Here is a 19,477-nt window from a genome sequence, read left to right on the forward strand (position 1 = left end):
TTTGAACCACTCACACTAGAGTATAATTTTGTCTGATAATCACTCCCGGTCTAAACTGGGGTAGGGTACACGGAAGATCAGCCCTATAGCGTGATGCTGGGCAGGGACTGTCTATGTGGGGAGTTGCGTCATGAGAAAAATGTGAGGTGGTGGTTCCTACTTGGCCTACTGGAAGTGTGTAGGGCAAGGTTTCATGCCGATCAGTCCAGTGGTGCCCAGGATTAGCTGTTCACAGGTGGCATAGCTGAATGGTTAGGGAGCCCCCCTGGGGAACCAGAGCCCCTGGTTCGATTCCAGGCCAGGGTAGCAATGTTGATGTCTGTCCCTGAGCAAGACAAAAGGACATGTAGTGATTTTCATCTCTGTCGACGCTCTTATTGTCATCTTTAAAATAGTGCATCATATTTGTAAAAGAAAGAAGAAGTGCAATAATCTGCCGGGCAGACAGGGGGCAGTAGCTATTTCCGAGGTAACAGCAAGATACACGAAAGAAGAAGCTCCACCAATCACAGACGTCGATTTCACCAAATGTACATTTTTTGCAGTATAGGTAATGCAGTGCTTCTCTGTGCGATCTTTATTTTAACATGTTTTACTAAAACTAGAGTGATTGCATACATACTCGGGTGTTCTGCAGGAGCATATAGAACCATTTTACAACCACAATACTACTGTTAAGTGTTCATTGAATTGTTACAATTGTATGGTTGATAATGAAATCACCTATGGGGTAAAGGAATGGGCAGTTTACTTCCGACACCTCACTGCGATGCTCTACAGTATAGCAAAGGAAAGTAAAGCGTGAGGGGGTGAGGTAGAGACTGAAGAATATGAGTTTTCAGGCAGCAGTGGAAAATGAGGAGTGAAGCTGCAGATGATTTCACTCTGACATACACCATCAAGTGTGAGACCTTATAGACAGATCCTAATTTATGTACAGATGAATTTAGTAAGGCACAGGTAGACTTCAATCAAGTTTTAGAAGCATCTCAAGGACCATTGATAAGTAAGAAAGTAATAAGAAGTAGGATGCACCAGAGCTCAATTGCGAGTGTCAATTACGAGTGTCATAATAAAGAGTGAATACTGTAAATGGAATATTTGAGTATTTTATTTGTGTCTCCGCCAGGCCGCAAGTCGGTACACATTATCTCTATAGTCATGTGATCAACACAGATCTGTAATTTTTTTGTATTACATCCTGATTGGCTGAGATTGTCATCTTAAGTTTGCAGGAGTGGTTCGCTTGGATCAAATCACAAATGCAGCGATTCTACTCACCTCAATAATGACTGAATTCTGAACATTGCTGGCCCACAATAACCTACCTGGCCTGGCAGAGACATGTGCTCTGAGGGGCACTTTTTCTAGTTATTTTTAGTTAAACACTATTGAATAGTATTATGTCTAGTTTGATGGGGAACAACAAATGTATTGAATACATTTTAAGATCAGACTGAAACATAAAATGCGGAAAACTTGAAAGGGTCTTTGCATGCACTGCAAATCTATCACGACAATCATAAGACATGCGCACGGCCGCACGCACACTTCACTCTCACACAGAGACACTCAAGACCCACGCACAGCCCTGATCTCCCGCTGAACTCAGACCCTCGCACTCATTCCAGCAGACATCACAATCGCATAACTCCCACTATATCTGTCATCATACCATACTCAGTTTGTGTGTGTGTGTGTGTGTGTGTGTGTGTGTGTGTGTGTGTGTGTGTGTGTGTGTGTGTGTGTGTGTGTGTGTGTGTGTGTGTGTGTGTGTGTGTGTGAGAGAAAATAATGCCTGTGATCCTGTGCTGTGCTGATGTTATATATCCAGCACTGTGTAGACTGTGGGATGAAGTGTTGTCACCTCGGGTTTAGTTTTTTCCCACTCGCAATATAAACTGCCCATAAGAATTGCAGAAACTTAACTTTGGTTGATTATTTCTCCCCTTCAGTAATACCAATTGGTATTGTGTTGAATTTTTATCATTGATTAGTCACCTTTACAACGAGGTACAGCGTGTAAGGATAGTAATTAGTTATTATTATTATTATTTTTAAGCACTTTGGTATCTGCTCGGTATCAGTATCGGCTGATATGCTGGTTGTGGTATTGGGATCGGGAAGGAAAAATAGTATCGGGACATCTCTACTCTGGTTTTATGTTTGACCAACGAGTCTGTGACTGAGGTGTCCACATCCACGGTGTCTGCAGCATGACATGAGCTGAGATACTATATAGACCTTAATTCACAAGATCTCTCATTATTTTAGCTTTCATTATGTAATAAATACGGTTAGAGGCCTATGGAGGCCACTCTCTCCCCCATCGCTAAATTAATCGTCCCGAAAAAGAGCTCAACTAACACCTCGCTTAATGTGGACCGCAAAGTTTGATTCCCGATGCACAACATCGCACACCTCCAAATTTGTACTGAAGTTAAAAAATAACAAGGACAATCTGGGTGAGGGTAAAATGTGCTCCTGTAGATATCTGGTAGATGCACTATCTACCAAGTAGATGGTGCAGATCTGTTGCGTCGGAGAAAAAAAGATTTTTGTCGTCCTCTCTTTGTCGTTCTCCACCACCAACCCCTCCCTTAAACCTGTCTCTGTCCTCAGTTCTGTATCTATTGTTAGATAAAACACACACACACACACACACACACACACACACACACACACACACACACACACACACACACACACACACACACACACACACACACACACACACAGAGAAAGATACCTCAAGATATAGTTACAGCCAGATCGTTGTGCAGGGGCCTACCTGAGTGTTCATTTAACTCCGAGAGAGCATAAAAATCGACCCTGACAGTTCATTTTTACACTCTTAAATTTTTAATTAATGCTCAGTTTTCCCATGTGCACACCACTTGCCAGGCTTGTTTCGGTCTGTCACGCCTCAAATTGGATCAAATCACATCCACTTCCGCTCTCATTATTATTATTTTTTGCGTGCATGAGTATGCAGCCCATCTCCAGACGGTGTGTAGGAGTGGATGGAGCTCTGTGTTGAAAGTCAAAGATGAATGCTCCCTTTTGTTTACATCAGAACGATTTGTTTAATGTGACCTCTTAACACACTATGTTTTTTTATGAGCCAGTGGACCAGTCCAGCACTGGTCAAATAAACTCACAATGTTCCAGCCATGTCAATGCCACACAGGACAGACCCTTGTGTTTGCACCAACATGCACACACGCACGGTACACAGCAGCCAGGCACATTTCATACAGTACAGTATGTTTAGTTTACCCAATCAACTCTCAAGCATTGCATAAGGGCTACAAACCCTTGAAGAATACTTTTGGACAGAATTGTGAATCAATTAACAAATAGGGCAGTTACATAAGAGAGCATGCATTGTATTTGTTCATGACATGTTCTTGGGCCTCTGAAGATAAATTCAGTAGAGATTGTGTGTGTACTGTTTATTTTCATGTTTGCATTACACGATTGCAGCATGCAAATCTTTTGTTCATTGTTGCTTGGAGCCATATGTTACAGATGCGTGTGAAATTAAAAATCCCGATGTAAAATCCTGATGTAGTACATATAATAGTCGTACAACGGTTGCTGTTAAAAAGGCCCTACTGTTTCCCCCCTTTCTAATGGTATGGCCCAATTGACATGATTGGTTTCACCTGCTGCCCAGTGGAGCAGAACATTATTACTGCAGTCTTTGCTTGGTGTGCACAGTGCATCTAAAGTAAGTTGTTGGTAAATGTTCAGCATTTACTTTAATTACTCTAGCCCATATGTATAAAAAAAATACTTAGTACCAAGATAATTTGATCGAATTTAGTAGTTTAAACTATATTAATACAGTAGGTAGCCCTATATTTTTATGCCTATTTGATGTAACTTGATCATTAGAACTATTTGATTCAATATGTAGACTGTATGTTTTGTCTTGTTTTATGTTGATTCATATGAACCACGCATATAGAAATGAAACCCCTTAAATTAAACTTTGGATTCATTATAGGCTATTACCGATCACCCGTATAGAGGGTAACAATTTAAGAACCGGCTAATAGTGTCTGTGACAATAGTGTGACAACCATTCTCTACACTTCTTTTTAATCGTGATGTGACGTGTTGTGGGCATGTAGATTTAGACATACAAGCCATCATAAATTAAGCATAACTATTTGGATTGGAGCTCTCTGGCCAGTACAGCTGAATACAAAGCACCAGAGCAGAGCCGATGAGCTCCAGTATCTTGTAGCCAAAGGTAGTTAATAAAACATCATGGCTGTCAAGAGACAGGTGGAGAAAGGCAGAAAGAAAGGGAGAACTCAAGGAGGAGAGAGGTGAAAAATAACATAGCAGGAGGGAGACGGAGGATGGAGTGTGTGGATTTGATTTGGTCCCTATTGCAACTCGTGTGCTGTGAAGGCCAAGATGAGAAGAGTGAAAATCCCGTTATTTATCTGACAGGATCAGATGACTGACTGATCAGTGCAATTATCCCCAGATAGATTGTATCAGTCCAAAAGCATCTGTTCTCTGTGTGTGTGTGTGTGTGTGTGTGTGTGTGTGGGGGGGGGGGGGGTTGATGACAAATCTCCTGGTTCAAAAGTTGTTTAGGTTTCAGGCTTAGGCTTATGAGTTATTAACCTGATTTAAACGTACTTGTTGCATGTGGGTTGCGTGCGGGTGTCTTGCTCCAAAGACAGCTGACAGCTACAAGCTTACATCATGTGGCTGTAGGGTCAGGGGTTAAAATGACCAAGAAAGAATGTTTTTATGTCCTCACAATTATAGTATTACAAACGTGTGTTTGTGTGTGGACTCACCCAGCTCACGTGTGTTCAGGGACACTGGGAGTGGCGTTGTGAGAGGATGTGTTGGGGCTGCACTGGCATGGCTCTTTGTTATGTGTTTCTTGTCTGCTTTAATGATGCTTAATTAGAGAACATCAAACATCAGGGTAAAAAATCACCCATCTCTCTCTCCCTTTTTGCTAATTTCTGTCCTCTTTTTGCCCTCTTGTCCTTGTTTGGCGCTGGTGCAATTTACCCTGAAACATCTTTTGCACAACACACACACACACACACACACACACACACACATATTTTTCTGGCTCATATAATTAACAGTCTTTATCGTGTAAGCTAGGGTGCTGTCGGTAATTGTTTTGGACAGTTTTCTTATTTTTTTCCTTTTGTTTAAGTATTCATGTAGGTCTGAAGCCTTCTGGTAGTGTTGTCATATTGTTGTGTTTTAATATAAGAAGGTGGCAGATATGTAATTCTAAAGACTGCTTTCTTTCACATTTGGGAACCCTGGTCTGAAGAGAAGCTGTGGTTGGACAGTTGGACACCTAACTATGTTGCCCCACATTGTGTAACAATCCCAATTAATGTGCACATGTGTAATCCTAGAGGAAGCACAAAATCCCCCCTCAAATGTGTGACCTCACCTACCATTCAGAGAATAATATGATTAAAGGAAAGTGTTTATTTTGCAGTCAAGACTATTTGGCGATACAGTCACTTTTCCCTTGAAATGGCACATTCGTTCGCACTTTGCCAATGCTGGATTGTGTACAGTAGAGGCGAAATGGAGCCCAGCTGAGAAATGGCCAAAAATAGACAACAGGGAGAAGAGGAAAGGTTAGTAAAACAAAGAGAAGGCTGGATGAAGAGGAGGATCCCATGCTGTGTTTTTATAAGTAATCCAGAGGGATTCGGTTTGGATTGAAAACTCTAAATCTCTCGCAGCGAGTTTAAATGTGTACCTATAATGCAGGAAACCCACGCCGTGCCACTGGCAGGAAGTGAGCAGAGAGATCTGCTGAAGTCCTTATTTGTGTAAATCAATATCAATCCAATGTCTCCATGACACACTGATTCTCCTATAATTTTGTTATGTGTGCTTGCATTCCATGCACGTGTGTGCATCTGTGAAATAAATAGGCCTAGAGGTACAATTGATGCCTCTAGGTGAATGTGCTCGCCCACGCCTTTGTGTGAGCCTGGTTGTGTGTGTTTGCGTGCACACGACCCGTGCGTGTATGCATGCATGTGTTTACTACACTGCCATTCGTTTGGAAACAGCCTTGGCTTACATGATGTTGAGTGTAAATAAATGCCTATCACATTGCTGTCCCTGTGGCGTTATCGGTCTGCCTGCTCAGCAGAATCCTTCCTCCCAATTGGCTTGTCTGACAAAGCTCATTAGCATGTCAAAGACCGGCTGCCTGTGCCAACGCCTAGTGCACCGGATTTTCCTCTTCTTTTTTTATGTCACGTTATTGTGATGTACAGATTAAGAACAAAATTCTCTGCCTCCGCTATGCATTCGTCATCACTGGAGAATAGTTCCTGGTATGTTTACACCAGATAGCAAAATGAAATGAATGGGCTCTATTGTACTAAGAGGTGAACACCAATTTAGTTGAGCTATGTGTTTTCCCCCCTCTTCAGTAGACAAGTGGCCCCAGTTAACAATTTAAAAACCCTTGTATGGCCATCAAACATGGTGGGAGGCTTTTATACGTGAGTTGGTGGGCAGTGAGCACATGTTAAACCTTTGACTGAGCTGGAGTTTATTTTTTGTATCCACTCTAAAGTCCCCTCTAAAGTCTCCACATAGGCATCATAATAACATCCGCTGGAACAGATAAAAAGTAGATTTGAAAGACCTCCAATCAGCGTGCTGTTGAATGATAAACTGATTTATTCTTGGCTGCGCACTGGTGTCGCATGCTACAAATTGCCTCTCACACAACGTGTTGCATTATGTATTGTGGGCTAAAGTAGATCAGGCTTTAGTCTAAGGCTGTCACGATTATGACATTTTACATGATGATTAATTGTCACTCAAATAATTGCGATTAATGATTTAATTGTGTTTTTGTCGTTGACAATTACATTACTGTTTGGCTTATAGGCTTTGAAATTGCACATGGTAGATATGACACATAACCTAAATATACAAAGAAATTACTGACATATTTGACAACTTTATACTTAAAAAAGAACATTGATAGTGGAAATAGATGATCTACAAGCTCACAACGTGTCGCATCGTGACGCGTTGTGAGCTTGTAGATCTGCTATTTACACTATTTTTTGAGCGGTGGTCACAACGCTCCTATACGTGGCCGTGTGTGTGGGTCTGTCTGTCTGTCTCCGTCCGTGTATGTAGCCTAAACTTCGGCGCGTAACTAGTGCCGCACCATTTACGCCACTCGCTCAATATATACATCAAAATGTGCGGCTCGGCCGGAAATGGTGTGCTATTACCTTTCGTTCCGATCCGCCTTACCATGCCGACGTAATCGGCAAAAAACGACGCTTAATTGTCCCCATTGACTTATAATGGGACACTGCAAGAAATCACTTTCAACTATTTTTCTCTCGTAAACCATAGGAGCTACAGTTTCAAACCTCGGAGAGGAGATTCATAATGATTTTAAGAATGAATCGAAAAATAATTACATCACTCGGCCTCATGGTGGCCCTATAACGGCCCACTTTACGTTTTGCCCCGTAACTCTTGAACCGTAGATCGGAGAATTAAAATTAAAAACTGTTTTTTCCCTGGATTCCTTGGGTCAAGACGCATCTCCCCATCCCCTCACCACCGCTCAGTTCACACGGGTGTGATTTTTTAAATATGTGAAAAATGTTCAACATGGAAACGATTATGACGATTATGAAAAATAATCGCGATTATGTCAAATAATTGCGATTAGACGATTATGTAATAATTGTGACAGCCCCACTTTAGTCTCACCAACCCACTGCAACAACATTCACTCCCCTGACCTGCCTGTGACTTTTCATCCTTCCTAATCATTGCTCCACTTAAGTCCGAGATGGCACGTTGGCGAACCCTCCCTGGCATATTAGTTTAAGTTTAATTAATAAATTAACTGCTAGGGAGAGACTTCACGGATCAGTGACGCCCACGCTATAACTTGATTTGAATTACACAATTTAGTTTCTAGGTTAATGTGCAGTGTGTGTGTGTGTGTGTGTGTGTGTGTGTGTGTGTGTGTGTGTGTGTGTGTGTGTGTGTGTGTGTGTGTGTGTGTGTGTGTGTGTGTGTGTGTGTGTGTGTGTGTGTGTGTGTGTGTGTGTGTGTGTGTGTGTGTGTGTGTGTGTGTGTGTGTGATGTAGCTTGTTAACAAATAGGGGAGTACAGTATGAGTGAGCGGTAGCTCATTATTAGCATGTGCAATCTGTAACCAGTTCCCTGTGGTCTTGTATTCCCAAAAGGGACAGATTACCCCATTAGAGCCTCTGCTATGATATAGGCAGATGCCCCCCCCCCCCCCCCCCCCCCCCCACACACACACACACACACACACACTCCTCTCACTTCCTTTCCTTCTCTGACTCCTTTCCTCTGTGCACTCCTTCTCCTGACTGGCAGGACAGGCAAGACTGTCTAATCGATGTCAATGGTTTCCCATGGGAAAACGACAATGAATCTGGGAACCTGAGCCCATTGAATTAGCACATCTCCCCATGGCAGGGTGTGGGGAGAGGGGGATGTCTTGGTTTTAATTAGACACATTAATGGGGCAGAGAGACGGAGGGACGGCATCGCGAACAACGAAATGTCCCTTTCCCTTTGAACACAGCCATGTGAATTCGTACACTGCAGTACTGGCACAAACCACGCAGCAACAATAAACGATAACAGCAGAATATCTCCAACATGCTAATGTGTAGTCCCTTTCATATTATTCATTTGATATGAAGATAGATGTGGTTGCTTTATGTGTGTTTTAGGCAAACATTCTGCAAAAATGGCAGATCTGCTTGTACTTGTAGAAAGGCTATTTTTGGCAAAGATTTGGTGTAGAGGGTAAAAAGGAGGGGGCCAGGTATAGACCCCTTAAGTACCATGCATAGTAGTACTTAAGGACTGCAGGAATACACAAGAGACGGAGGGGGAGAGTGATTTAATCCGGTTCCTCCGGCCGTCCGGACGTAATTGATTGTCTCCGTAACCTTACGGACAACACTCAACCCGACGGATAAAAACCGATAAGAACGTACGTACACATGAACTACCCGTGGCGAACTTGTGTCAACCGTGGGGGCAGTAGAGGGAGAAATGTTTCGTCTTTTTTTCTTGTATCCATTTCGTAGGAGGAAGTAAAAAAACAAACAAAAAAATCACAAGTACACGCTGAACAGTGAAACAGGCCGGACGCAGACCCGCATGTCAGCCTAATCAGCGCTCTCTACCAGCTGAGCTCTCTCGAATGCGTCTCTCTCCACTCCCGTGCACGCGATTTTTGCGGTTTTGGGTCGGTTTGGGTGGCTACCGTGGCTCATTAACTGTCGGCGGCATGTGTCCACGCTCATCCATTCTGCAGTCCTTTTTATATTATACCCAGACAGCACAGTGACTAGCGCCGATGGTTAGTGTCGTTCAATCCGAGTGTATCCTCCAAGGGTGTCTATAAACCTCTCTGTCAACAATGTAGGCGCTATGTATGTAGCATGTAGCATTTGCTCATTGGGAAGATGCATTTGGGTGCCATCTAGTGGATATAGTATGTACATATAGGCTTTATTGAACCCTGTACACAGAGACCGTACGGTAAGTATGAATGTCAACGCAATTACCGTACGTACTGTCTCGCCCCCTAAACGTACACAAAATCAACCATACGTAACTATAAATGGCCCTTTAGTGGGAACCCAGGTCAACTAAATGTAGAGGGTTTAAGTTGTTAATTCTGTTGTGGGTGACCACATGGCAAAGTAACTTCTCTCTCTGTATCTGTCTCGCTACAGTAAGTTAGATAATGTTACATTGTGATTGTGTACATTCCTTTTGTACCGCTAATGTTATCTGGGGTTATTGTCTGAGAAGCTTGGGTGTGTTTCTTTTGGAGCTGTGTGGAACTCAAGCTCCCTATACGTGGCCGTGTGTGTACTGTGTAGGTATGTGGGTATGTGGGTGGGTCTGTGGGTCTGTATGTAGCCTGTATGTAGTAACCCTGGGTGACCAGAGAGGTGCTGTTGAGTCTAGCCTGCCCTGAGCATCAACTGCAATACACACACACACACACACACACACACACACACACACACACACACACACACACACACACACACACACACACACACACAGCTCCACTTCGAACAGAGGTTCGATTTTTCTGACTGTCTGAGAGTGTGAACCCAGCTTCACTCAACTCTTAACTTCGCCAGGTTACTGCAAACTCAATTATCTCTGTTGACGCCAATGCTTTAAAGACATACCCATTCCATTGTAGTTTCTAGGGGTGTGCGATATTATCGATATGGCAATACATCGCGATCATGTATTTGGCGATACTGTATCGATCATTCAGGCCGCCCTATCGCGATACTTTTGGAGGAAAAAAAAGAACATAACATGCGGTAATCAATGGGCTCTAATCCTCGCTCTGTGTGTGTGTGTGAGAGAGAGAGAGAGACAGAGAGAGAGAGAGAGAGAGAGAGAGTGGAATCAGTGGAGGGAGGAGCGTGTGTGTGTGTGTGCGTGTGTGTGTGTGTGTGTGTGTGTGTGTGTGTGTGTGCGTGTGCGTGCATGTGTGCGTGACTCACGTTGAACAAGAACAACAAACAAACAATTCCAAATAAAGTCCATGGCCATGGGAGTAGTAGATATGGACAACACTTGTTGAACCTGGCACTTGTTGTCCAGGATAGCATTTTTAGTTCCCTTAAAACGACAAGTTCTACCGGAGCTAGCTTACACGCTTAGCATTAGCCTGACTGACTTCTTCTTCTTTCGAGTTTATTGGCGGTTGGCAACCCTTTGAGGGTGCATTACCGCCACCAACTGGACTGTATAGTGTGGAACTAGAGCTTGTACAGCAAACCAATAAACAAAAAGGAAAAACAGGTATATAAAACATCTTTGGCAGGCACTAACACATTTCTTGACTCTCTTTTCTCCTCCAAATAAATTTGCCTAAATTAAATAGGCCTATTATTGATTCTGCTTTTAAAGAAATATGCTATTAACCAAGTAAGCAGAATTGTTATTGAATATAATTGAAAGAGAGTGACATGGTGTGTTTTTTGCCTTGAAAATAATCAATGGCAATATTGCCTGTCTGAATGGGAAACTTTTTTTTTCATTAGGAGGAATTTCCAATGTTCAGTTAATTCAATGTATGTATTTTAAGCTCGACAATTTTTTTAAATTTTTTTTTTATTTTGCAATATATCGCAATAGTATCGCAATAGTATCGTATCGCAATAGTATCGCAATGTATCGTGATGTATTGTATCGTGAACCAAGTATCGTGATGAGTATCGCATCGCGAGATTCTTGCCAATATCCACCCCTAGTAGTTTCTGACAGTACCTTGCATGCAGACACAAGCACCAAACTTTGAAACTATAGTTTACTGTCAATATTCCAGGATGACCTCCCACTTGGGTAATGACGCCCCCTGGCGATCATTCAGAGAAACTACTTCAGCTCCCGTACTAACGTAGGTAGGAAGGGCCTGTCACTCAAACCGGAGTGACCCGCCTCCAGGCTATATAAACCCCCGGAGGCGGAAGTAACATCCTCTTTTCACTCTCTGCGATATCACATTCAGATAAGTTGAAACTCAGCCTTTGTATTATTATTCTTCGCGCATTAGCCTAAAGCGGTGGCATTGGAGTCGCCCACTGGCGAGTGTTGAATTAACCCGTACTTAAGAATACTTATTCTTGTTCCGTCCTAAATCGACGGTTATTTCCTTTTATAACAAAGGATTATTACTGCTTGTTCAGGCCTCCGCCGAAGCAAGCGTGGCATAGCATTAGCCGTTAGCTTGTTAGCTCGTCTGCTATTGTTAACGTTAGCTACACTGCTTACCGCTTGTTCAGGCCCTGCCCGAATCAAGCGTGGCCTAGCCTTAGCCGTTAGCTTGTTAGCTCGTCTGCTTCTGGTTAACTCTATCTACAGTGCTTCGCCATGGATCCTCTGGCCTTCCTGCCGAGGCAATGTCCAGGCTGTCCAGGACTCATCGACGGACAGGATCTTCACCATCTCTGTGTCGGCTGCATGGGCGTTGCACACGCCTTCTCTGCACTGAGTCCTCAGGGGAGAGCAGGACCTTTCTGTGACTGCTGCGTGGCCTACGACCACGATGTACTGATACACCGGTTCTTCCTAGCCAGGGCAGGCCTCGGGGCCTGCGCTCCACCAGGTGGGTCCACTGCTCTCAACCCCACAGCCCAGTCTTTCCTTCCCCAGGCGGCCCGCACCGTTGGTCAAGGTGCGGCGCTGCCTTCCGGAGATCCGCTTGGCAACCAGCGCGCCATTCCAAGTCAAGATGGCGCCGTGCTACATGAGACACCGCCTGCCGCGCAACCGACCGCAGCTAGCTCCACTGTCACTGGAGCTGGCGGGTCTGGTGAAGTCGCCGCTAAGAAGGCGACCAAGAAGGCTAACATCCAGACGAAATCTCCGGTAGCCTTTTCCCCTTCGGGCGCGGTGCCCAAAAAGAAACGCTTGGATGTGACCGTCGGGGACGTCCCCCTCGACGTGAGCATCACCAAAACAGTCCAGACCTTCAGGCGAGAGTCGGACCTGAGCTCCTGTCAGAGCGAGGGTTCTGGTTCTGAATACTCTGGATACACGGCCGAGGAGGAGGAGGACTCCGTCGAGGACGAGGGTTCTCGACTCACGGTCACTGTGAAAGGTAATGCCCCTGCGGCTCCAGCACGTCAACTGGACGCCGCAGGGAGCTCCCAGGCCTCCTCAGGCACCACTGCCCCTCCACCCGCCAGTCAAGCGAGTGAAGCGGGAGCAGAGGACGTCGATTCTGCAGCAGAAATGCTGGATCATCTCACAGTCTACATGAGAGCTCTGGCCAGAGTTGGAGAGGAGTTGCCACCTCCTCTCCCCTCTGAAGAGGCCGAGGATGATGATGAAATGCCCGGGCAGGAGCCTTCGGTTCCCGCCCCGTATGTCCTCTCCAGGCTGCCGCTGGTGAAAGGTTTCACCAAGGCCCTCCATTCCTCATGGAAGACACATAAAGACCCCAGGAAGCTGCCTTTTTCTGTGTTGGATTTGGTGGGCGGTGCGGAGGCAGGCATGTCCACCTGCCCTAACCTGGACCACCTGTTGGCACAATCTTTTCTGAGTTCCGTCAGACCCCAGTACAAAGATGTAGGCACGGCTAAAAACGGGCCGTTTGTTGGCCCCGTCGGCACCAACCCGCCGGGGTTCACTGTCCTGGAGGACAAGCTGCAGTCGGACAGGGCTCGTAACGCCTACCGGTCCGCTGCTCTGGCCGCTAAGGACCTAAATCTGATCCAGCTCTTGCTCGCTTCCACCAAGGACCTGGTCAAAGGTCTGCCCACGGGGGAGCACACAGCTGAACTGAACACTCTATTTGACATCATGCTGAAGGTCAATTGGCATGCGGTTAAGTGGATGGGCAGGTCCATGGACTACAACCTCCAGTCTGAGAGAGCCCGCTGGCTCGACTATGTCGACCTCGAGCCTAAGAGGGACGTGGGCGAGAAGCCTCTAGGTCCTCGCGGGGAGATGTACAAGTCTCTCATAAACATGGAGAACAGTCCCACCACCCTCATGGGTGGGGGCTTGGAGCTGCTGCAGGGTAGAGTTACCTTCTTCAAGGCGGCTAAGGACATCGTCGAGTCCACCACAGTGCCACAGGATGAACCGCAGCAAGCTAGGAGGACGTCCCGCTCCTCCCGCGCCAAGGAAAGGGGCCGCTCTGCTTCTTTTAAGAAGCACTCGTCTTCCTCCAGGGGAGCCTCTGCAGCCAGGGCGCCTGACAGGCCCCGCAGCAAGGCTGTGGTTCCCGAGCGCGCTCAGCCGCGCCGCCCGTCCAAGGATGGCAGGCAGCAGTCTTCATACCGCGGTGGCCGCGGTAGGGGACAGCGCAAATGACACTCTGAAGAGGGGAATTGTGCTGGGGCGGGGGTCCGAGGTGTCTCTCGGTCCCCCTCCCCCCAAACGAGGGCGTTTTTCGGTACCCCGTGTCGGGGAAATGAAAATGTTAATTTTGATGCCTCCTGTGTCGGCAATAAACATGTTGAAAGAACAAAGTCTGTCTCTGTCCAACTCTCTCGCACTAGCACAGACGACCCCATCGTGCATGCCTCCTGTAGTAATGATGAAGTCCTGTCAGGACTCGATAATCAATCACAGGTTTTATCAGAAACCAGTAATGTTAATGTCAAACAATTATGTGGTTCCTCAAGCGCGCGAGTGGGATATCCCTCGCGTCGACAATATGAATCCTTTATGCATGCCTCCTGTAAGAATGATGGAGTCCCGTCAGGACTCTTTAATCAGTCAGAGGTTTTATCAGCAACCAGTAATGTTAACGTCAAACAATTATATGGTTCCTCATGCGCGCGAGTGGATTTTCCCTCGCGTGAGCGATGCTATGAATTTAACCTTGAGTCAGAAATTCTGTCGGCCTACTATGAGCCCGGGTCAAGGGACAAGCATAAAGGCCTTAGAGCAGGTATTAAACGTAAAAGTTCCTCTCCTGTCAGGGGAGAATGCTTTAGTTGTGGGCGAGTCTGTTTATCAGTCGAATCGCTTTGCTCTTCCTGTCGCTCTATCGAGCCAAAACCGAACGCTTCCGGTTTCACCGGATACGGATTCGCTAGCTCCCCGCTTCCGGTCCGGCCGCAAAAGAGCTCCGCTAGTCAAGCGGTACAATCGGAAGGTGTTCCCACCTTGCGGCCTATTGAACCCCTGCGCTCCGCATCCGGGTGTTCCGGATACGGATACGCAGGTTCCCCACTTCCGGTCCCGCCGCAAAATAGCTCCGCTAGTCAAGCGGTACAACCAGAAGGTGTTTCCGCCATGCGGACTATTGAACCCTTGCGCTCCGCATCCGGTCGTTCCGGATACGGATACGCAGGTTCCCCACTTCCGGTCCGACCGCCAAAAAGCTCCGCCGTCACGGAAGCACAGTGGTGGGGTTTCTCTCGCTCAAAACACGCTAGCACGCTGTGCGCGCCAGTGGAAGTTATGCAACCCGAGCCATTGGGTATTTCGAACGATAACCAGGGGTTACAGGTTACAGTTCGCAGACATACCCCCGCTTTCGAGCAGGGTTATTCATACCAGAGCACGTGGTTTAAAAGCAAGTCTTTTGAGAGAAGAGATCAGCTCATTGCTAAGCAAGGGTGCTATAGTGGAGCTGGACAGGACCCAATCCCGCATGGGATTTTGGAGCCGTTATTTCCTGGTGCCCAAAAAGGGGGGGGGGCTACGTCCCATCCTGGACCTAAAGGCACTAAACGTGTACCTGAAGAAGTACGTTTTCAGGATGCTAACAGTACCCACCATGTTACGGTCGGTCAGGCAAGGGGATTTCCACTGTTCAGTGGATCTGAAGGATGCTTATCAGCACGTCCAGATTTATCCCCCACACAGGAAATTCCTTCGGTTCGCCTTCGAGGGTCGCCTGTACGAGTATACAGTACTCCCTTTCGGTCTGTCACTGAGCCCGAGGGTTTTCGTGAAAGTGACCGAAGCAGCCATCGCCCCGCTGAGACGGCAGGGCGTCAGGTTGGCGACGTACATCGACGATTGGATGATTTCAGCGAGCTCCGCCCACGAAGTGGCGCGTCACACACAAGTGGTTTTGGCTCACCTGAAGGCCTTAGGTTTCATAGTCAACCACGGCAAGAGCATGCTGACTCCAGCAAGTCGTCTTACATTCATTGGGGTCCTTCTGGACTCATCCGACATGTCGGCCCGTCTCTCAGAGGAGAGGGTGGACAGGTTTCGGGAATGTCTCGACTCCTTTCAAGTGGGCCAGGAGGTCACTTACAGGAGTTGCATGGTACTGACGGGAATGATGGCTTCCGCAGTACATCTGTTGCGTTTGGGCAGGTTTCATATGAGACCTTTTCAAAGATGGATGTTATCCCTCGGGATCCCGCCCTCCTTGAAGTACAAGAAGGTTACGGTTTCCCCTTCCTGCGCGATCGCCCTGTCTCCGTGGCTGGTGGAGGGGTTCCTCACCAGCGGAGTCTCGATTGGCGAGGTGGTTTCCCACAAGTCGATCACGACAGACGCCAGTCTCAGTGGATGGGGAGCCACTTTCGAGGGGCGCACAGCGCAGGGGCTTTGGCCTCTGGAGATGAGGGGTCGTCACATCAACTATTTGGAGTTGATGGCTATACTCCTGGCGCTCAAGCATTTCGAGCCTTGGATTTTGCATTGTCACGTCCTGGTCAGGACAGACAATACGACGGCCATGTTTTATGTCAACAAACAGGGGGGCCTGTCGTCGTTGCCACTGGACCGTCTGGCTCGAGAATTGACGGTTTGGTGCTTGTCGCGCCTCAAGTCGATCAGGGCCTCACACGTCCCAGGTCTCCTCAACAGCGGAGCAGATCTCCTGTCCAGGGGAGGTCCTCGCTACGAGGATTGGTCTCTCCACCCCAGGGTGGTGAGCCAGATTTTTCGCAAGTTTGGTCAGCCAGTGGCGGACCTGTTTGCGTCAGCGGAGAATACGAAGTGTCCGTTGTTCTTCGCGGTGAAGGGCAGTCCTCCCTTGGGGTTGGACGCCTTAGCGCACACGTGGCCGAGAGGTCTACTGTACGCGTTTCCCCCCTTCGACTTAATCCGACCCACTCTGGAGAGAGTCAGGAGGTTCGGTCTGGAGATGCTCCTGGTGGCTCCCTACAAGGGCACGTGGAGATCGGCGATCGCCCCTCTCCTTTGCGAACCGGGTTGGCAGCTGCCTCAGTGCAGGGACCTGTTGAGTCAGGCCAGGGGGGAGATCTTCCACCAAGGCCTGCAGGTCCTAGACCTGTGGGTTTGGCACGTGAAAGGTTAAACCTGCTGGCAGCCGGTTTTTCTTCTGAAGTGGTTGATACCATTCAGAGTGCTAAGGCGCCCTCTACGAGGGCGTCTTATGATGGAAGGTGGAATGCCTTTGAGGACTGGTGTGAGTCGCGTGTTCCACCTGTGGTGGCTCATGTGGCGTCAGCCCAGGAAATTCTGGAATTTATGCAGAACCGCTTGAGAAGTGGTCTAGCATTTTCTACCCTTAGGGGGTATTTGGCGGCTATTAATGCCTGTCACCTGGGGGTGGCGGGCAAGGCACCTTCTAAAGTCCCGGAGGTCATCAAGTTCATGCAAGGAGTTGAACGTTTGAGGCCGGTGACTAGGTCTTTGTTCCCAGTTTGGGATCTGCAGGTGGTTCTAGGGGGCCTATGTCGGGCTCCCTTTGAGCCGCTTGTAGGGATGCCTTTGAAACTTTTGAGTTTCAAGACGGCTCTTTTGCTGGCTTTGGCCACGGCTAAAAGAGTTGGTGACCTGCAAGCTCTCTCGGTGTCTGCGGAGTGCATGCAGTTTATGAACAATGATCTCAAGGTGTTGCTCAAGCCTCATCTTAAGTTTGTTCCTAAGAACATGGTGGTTCCTAAGGAGCCTGTTGTTCTTCTGGCTTTTCATCCTCCTCCGTTTGTCTCGGCGGAGGATGAGCGGCTGAATTGCCTTTGTCCTGTCAGGGCATTGAAGGCCTACTGTGACAGGACTGCTGGTTCTAGAGCTTCTTCTCAGCTCTTTGTAGAAATGGGCAATGTTCTTGTCAGAAAGCCGGTGTCTAGACCCACTCTTTCGAGGTGGATTGTGGATGCTATTAGGCTGGCTTACTCTAGTGCGGGTGTGGAAGTGCCGGCGGCACTTAAAGCCCATAGCACTAGAGGTGTGGCTACTTCGTGGGCACTGGCAAAGGGAGTCTCCGTTCAGGAGATTTGTGTTTCGGCGAATTGGTCTTCGCCTTCTACCTTTGCAGCCTACTATCACCTGGATATCGAATCCTCTTCGCTAGCGCATTCGGTTCTGGGTGCAGTTGCCTCCTCTACGTCATAGAGGAGTCGGATCTTCCCCTCCCACAGGTGGGCATGTAGCCACCTGGGGTACTTTGGGGGGACCCTGTGTTTTCCTTATAGTGTGTCTTACTTATAAGGCGGACTTGTCCTTTTCATTTAGTTGAATGAGGCGGACTTCGGTCTGTCAGGGTCTCTCTTTATTTTCTCATGCCTTCACACCCAGGTCCGGTGGGCCTGGGACCTTCTGGGTGATGGGTCACGCCCGTTGGGGCTGTGCTCACCCGTATGAGGGGTGTGTGGGGGTATGAGAGTAGGTTGTGGCTTAGAGGGGAGTTTAAGAATCCCAAGTGGGAGGTCATCCTGGAATATTGACAGTAAACGGTAGGTTCCGTACGGAACCATTGTTTACTTAGATATGGAAGGATGACCTCCCACGTAATGCCCCTCTGTTTCACTGAATGTGGCAGAGAGTGGTATTAAGAGGATGTTACTTCCGCCTCCGGGGGTTTATATAGCCTGGAGGCGGGTCACTCCGGTTTGAGTGACAGGCCCTTCCTACCTACGTTAGTACGGGAGCTGAAGTAGTTTCTCTGAATGATCGCCAGGGGGCGTCATTACCCAAGTGGGAGGTCATCCTTCCATATCTAAGTAAACAATGGTTCCGTACGGAACCTACCGTTTCTAAACCATTTTCAAACAAGTTTCTAAAAGGGCGACTGGGTGAAGTCGAAACTTCTGTTCCTTAATGAGAAAAGTATGAAGGAAACGGTACGAGGTATGAATTTGAGGGAAGATTGCAGGGGGGAAGAAATGGGGGGGGGGGGGGGGGGGTAGATGGATAGATGTAATTGTAGCTATGGGCACTGAGTGATAGATGGGTGAGCAGCGGCAACGTTCCCTCACCAGGACTGGAGGACTAAATGTTTTTTTATGAAATGCAGAGACGGTGTGTGTGTGTGGGTGGGTGGGTGGGTGGGTGGGTGCATGCGTGGCGTGCGTGCACAAACGTAAGTATGTCTTGTATTTGCTGAAATTGAAGCGATAAAAGATAAAGCACACTCGCCAAACGTTTGCCTGCTGAAAAACTCACAATGTTACCCTGCAGCTCAATATTTATGATGCACCTGCTCACGCATGCAGATGCAAACACACACATATCACTGCTATGCAGCAATACTCTCTAAACCAGTGGTTCTCAACCTGTGGGTCAGGACCCGCAGGGCGGCCCCCAAATTATTTTGGGGGGTCCCCAGATGATTAACTTAATGTGCAACATTGTTTTCTCTCTCAACAGTAAACAAACCAACATAAAGTTAAAGTGTATAGAGGGTATCTACACATTTCTAAAGTGACAATTTAAGGACTTTTTAATACCTCTAAACAAAATATGACAAATTAAACATTGTCCAAATTGACAAATATTAGAGGCAGAAATTGTTAAAATAGACAATCTACATGCTCTACACGCGTTGCAAGGCGTTGTGAGCATGTAGAACGTCTATTTTCACAATAGAACCATGTTATACAAAATGTATGCCTCAACTTTAATGCCTCAACTCTTAGTGCTCGTCAGGGTGGGGGGGGTCCCCAGTTAAAATATAATTATTTTGGGGGTTGTGGCCTGAAAAGGTTGAGAACCTCTG

General features: G+C 47.1%; 1 protein-coding gene across 1 annotated transcript in view; it reads left to right on the top strand.

Moving 5' to 3' along the window:
- gpat2 (glycerol-3-phosphate acyltransferase 2, mitochondrial) overlaps positions 1-19,477 on the top strand; it is a 71,623-nt gene that overhangs the window by 10,120 nt on the left and 42,026 nt on the right. The gene's annotated exons all lie outside the window — the stretch shown is intronic.

Source organism: Nannobrachium achirus (genome assembly GCF_963921795.1).
Source record: "Nannobrachium achirus genome assembly, chromosome: 12".
NCBI classification, from domain to species: Eukaryota; Metazoa; Chordata; class Actinopteri; order Myctophiformes; family Myctophidae; genus Nannobrachium; species Nannobrachium achirus.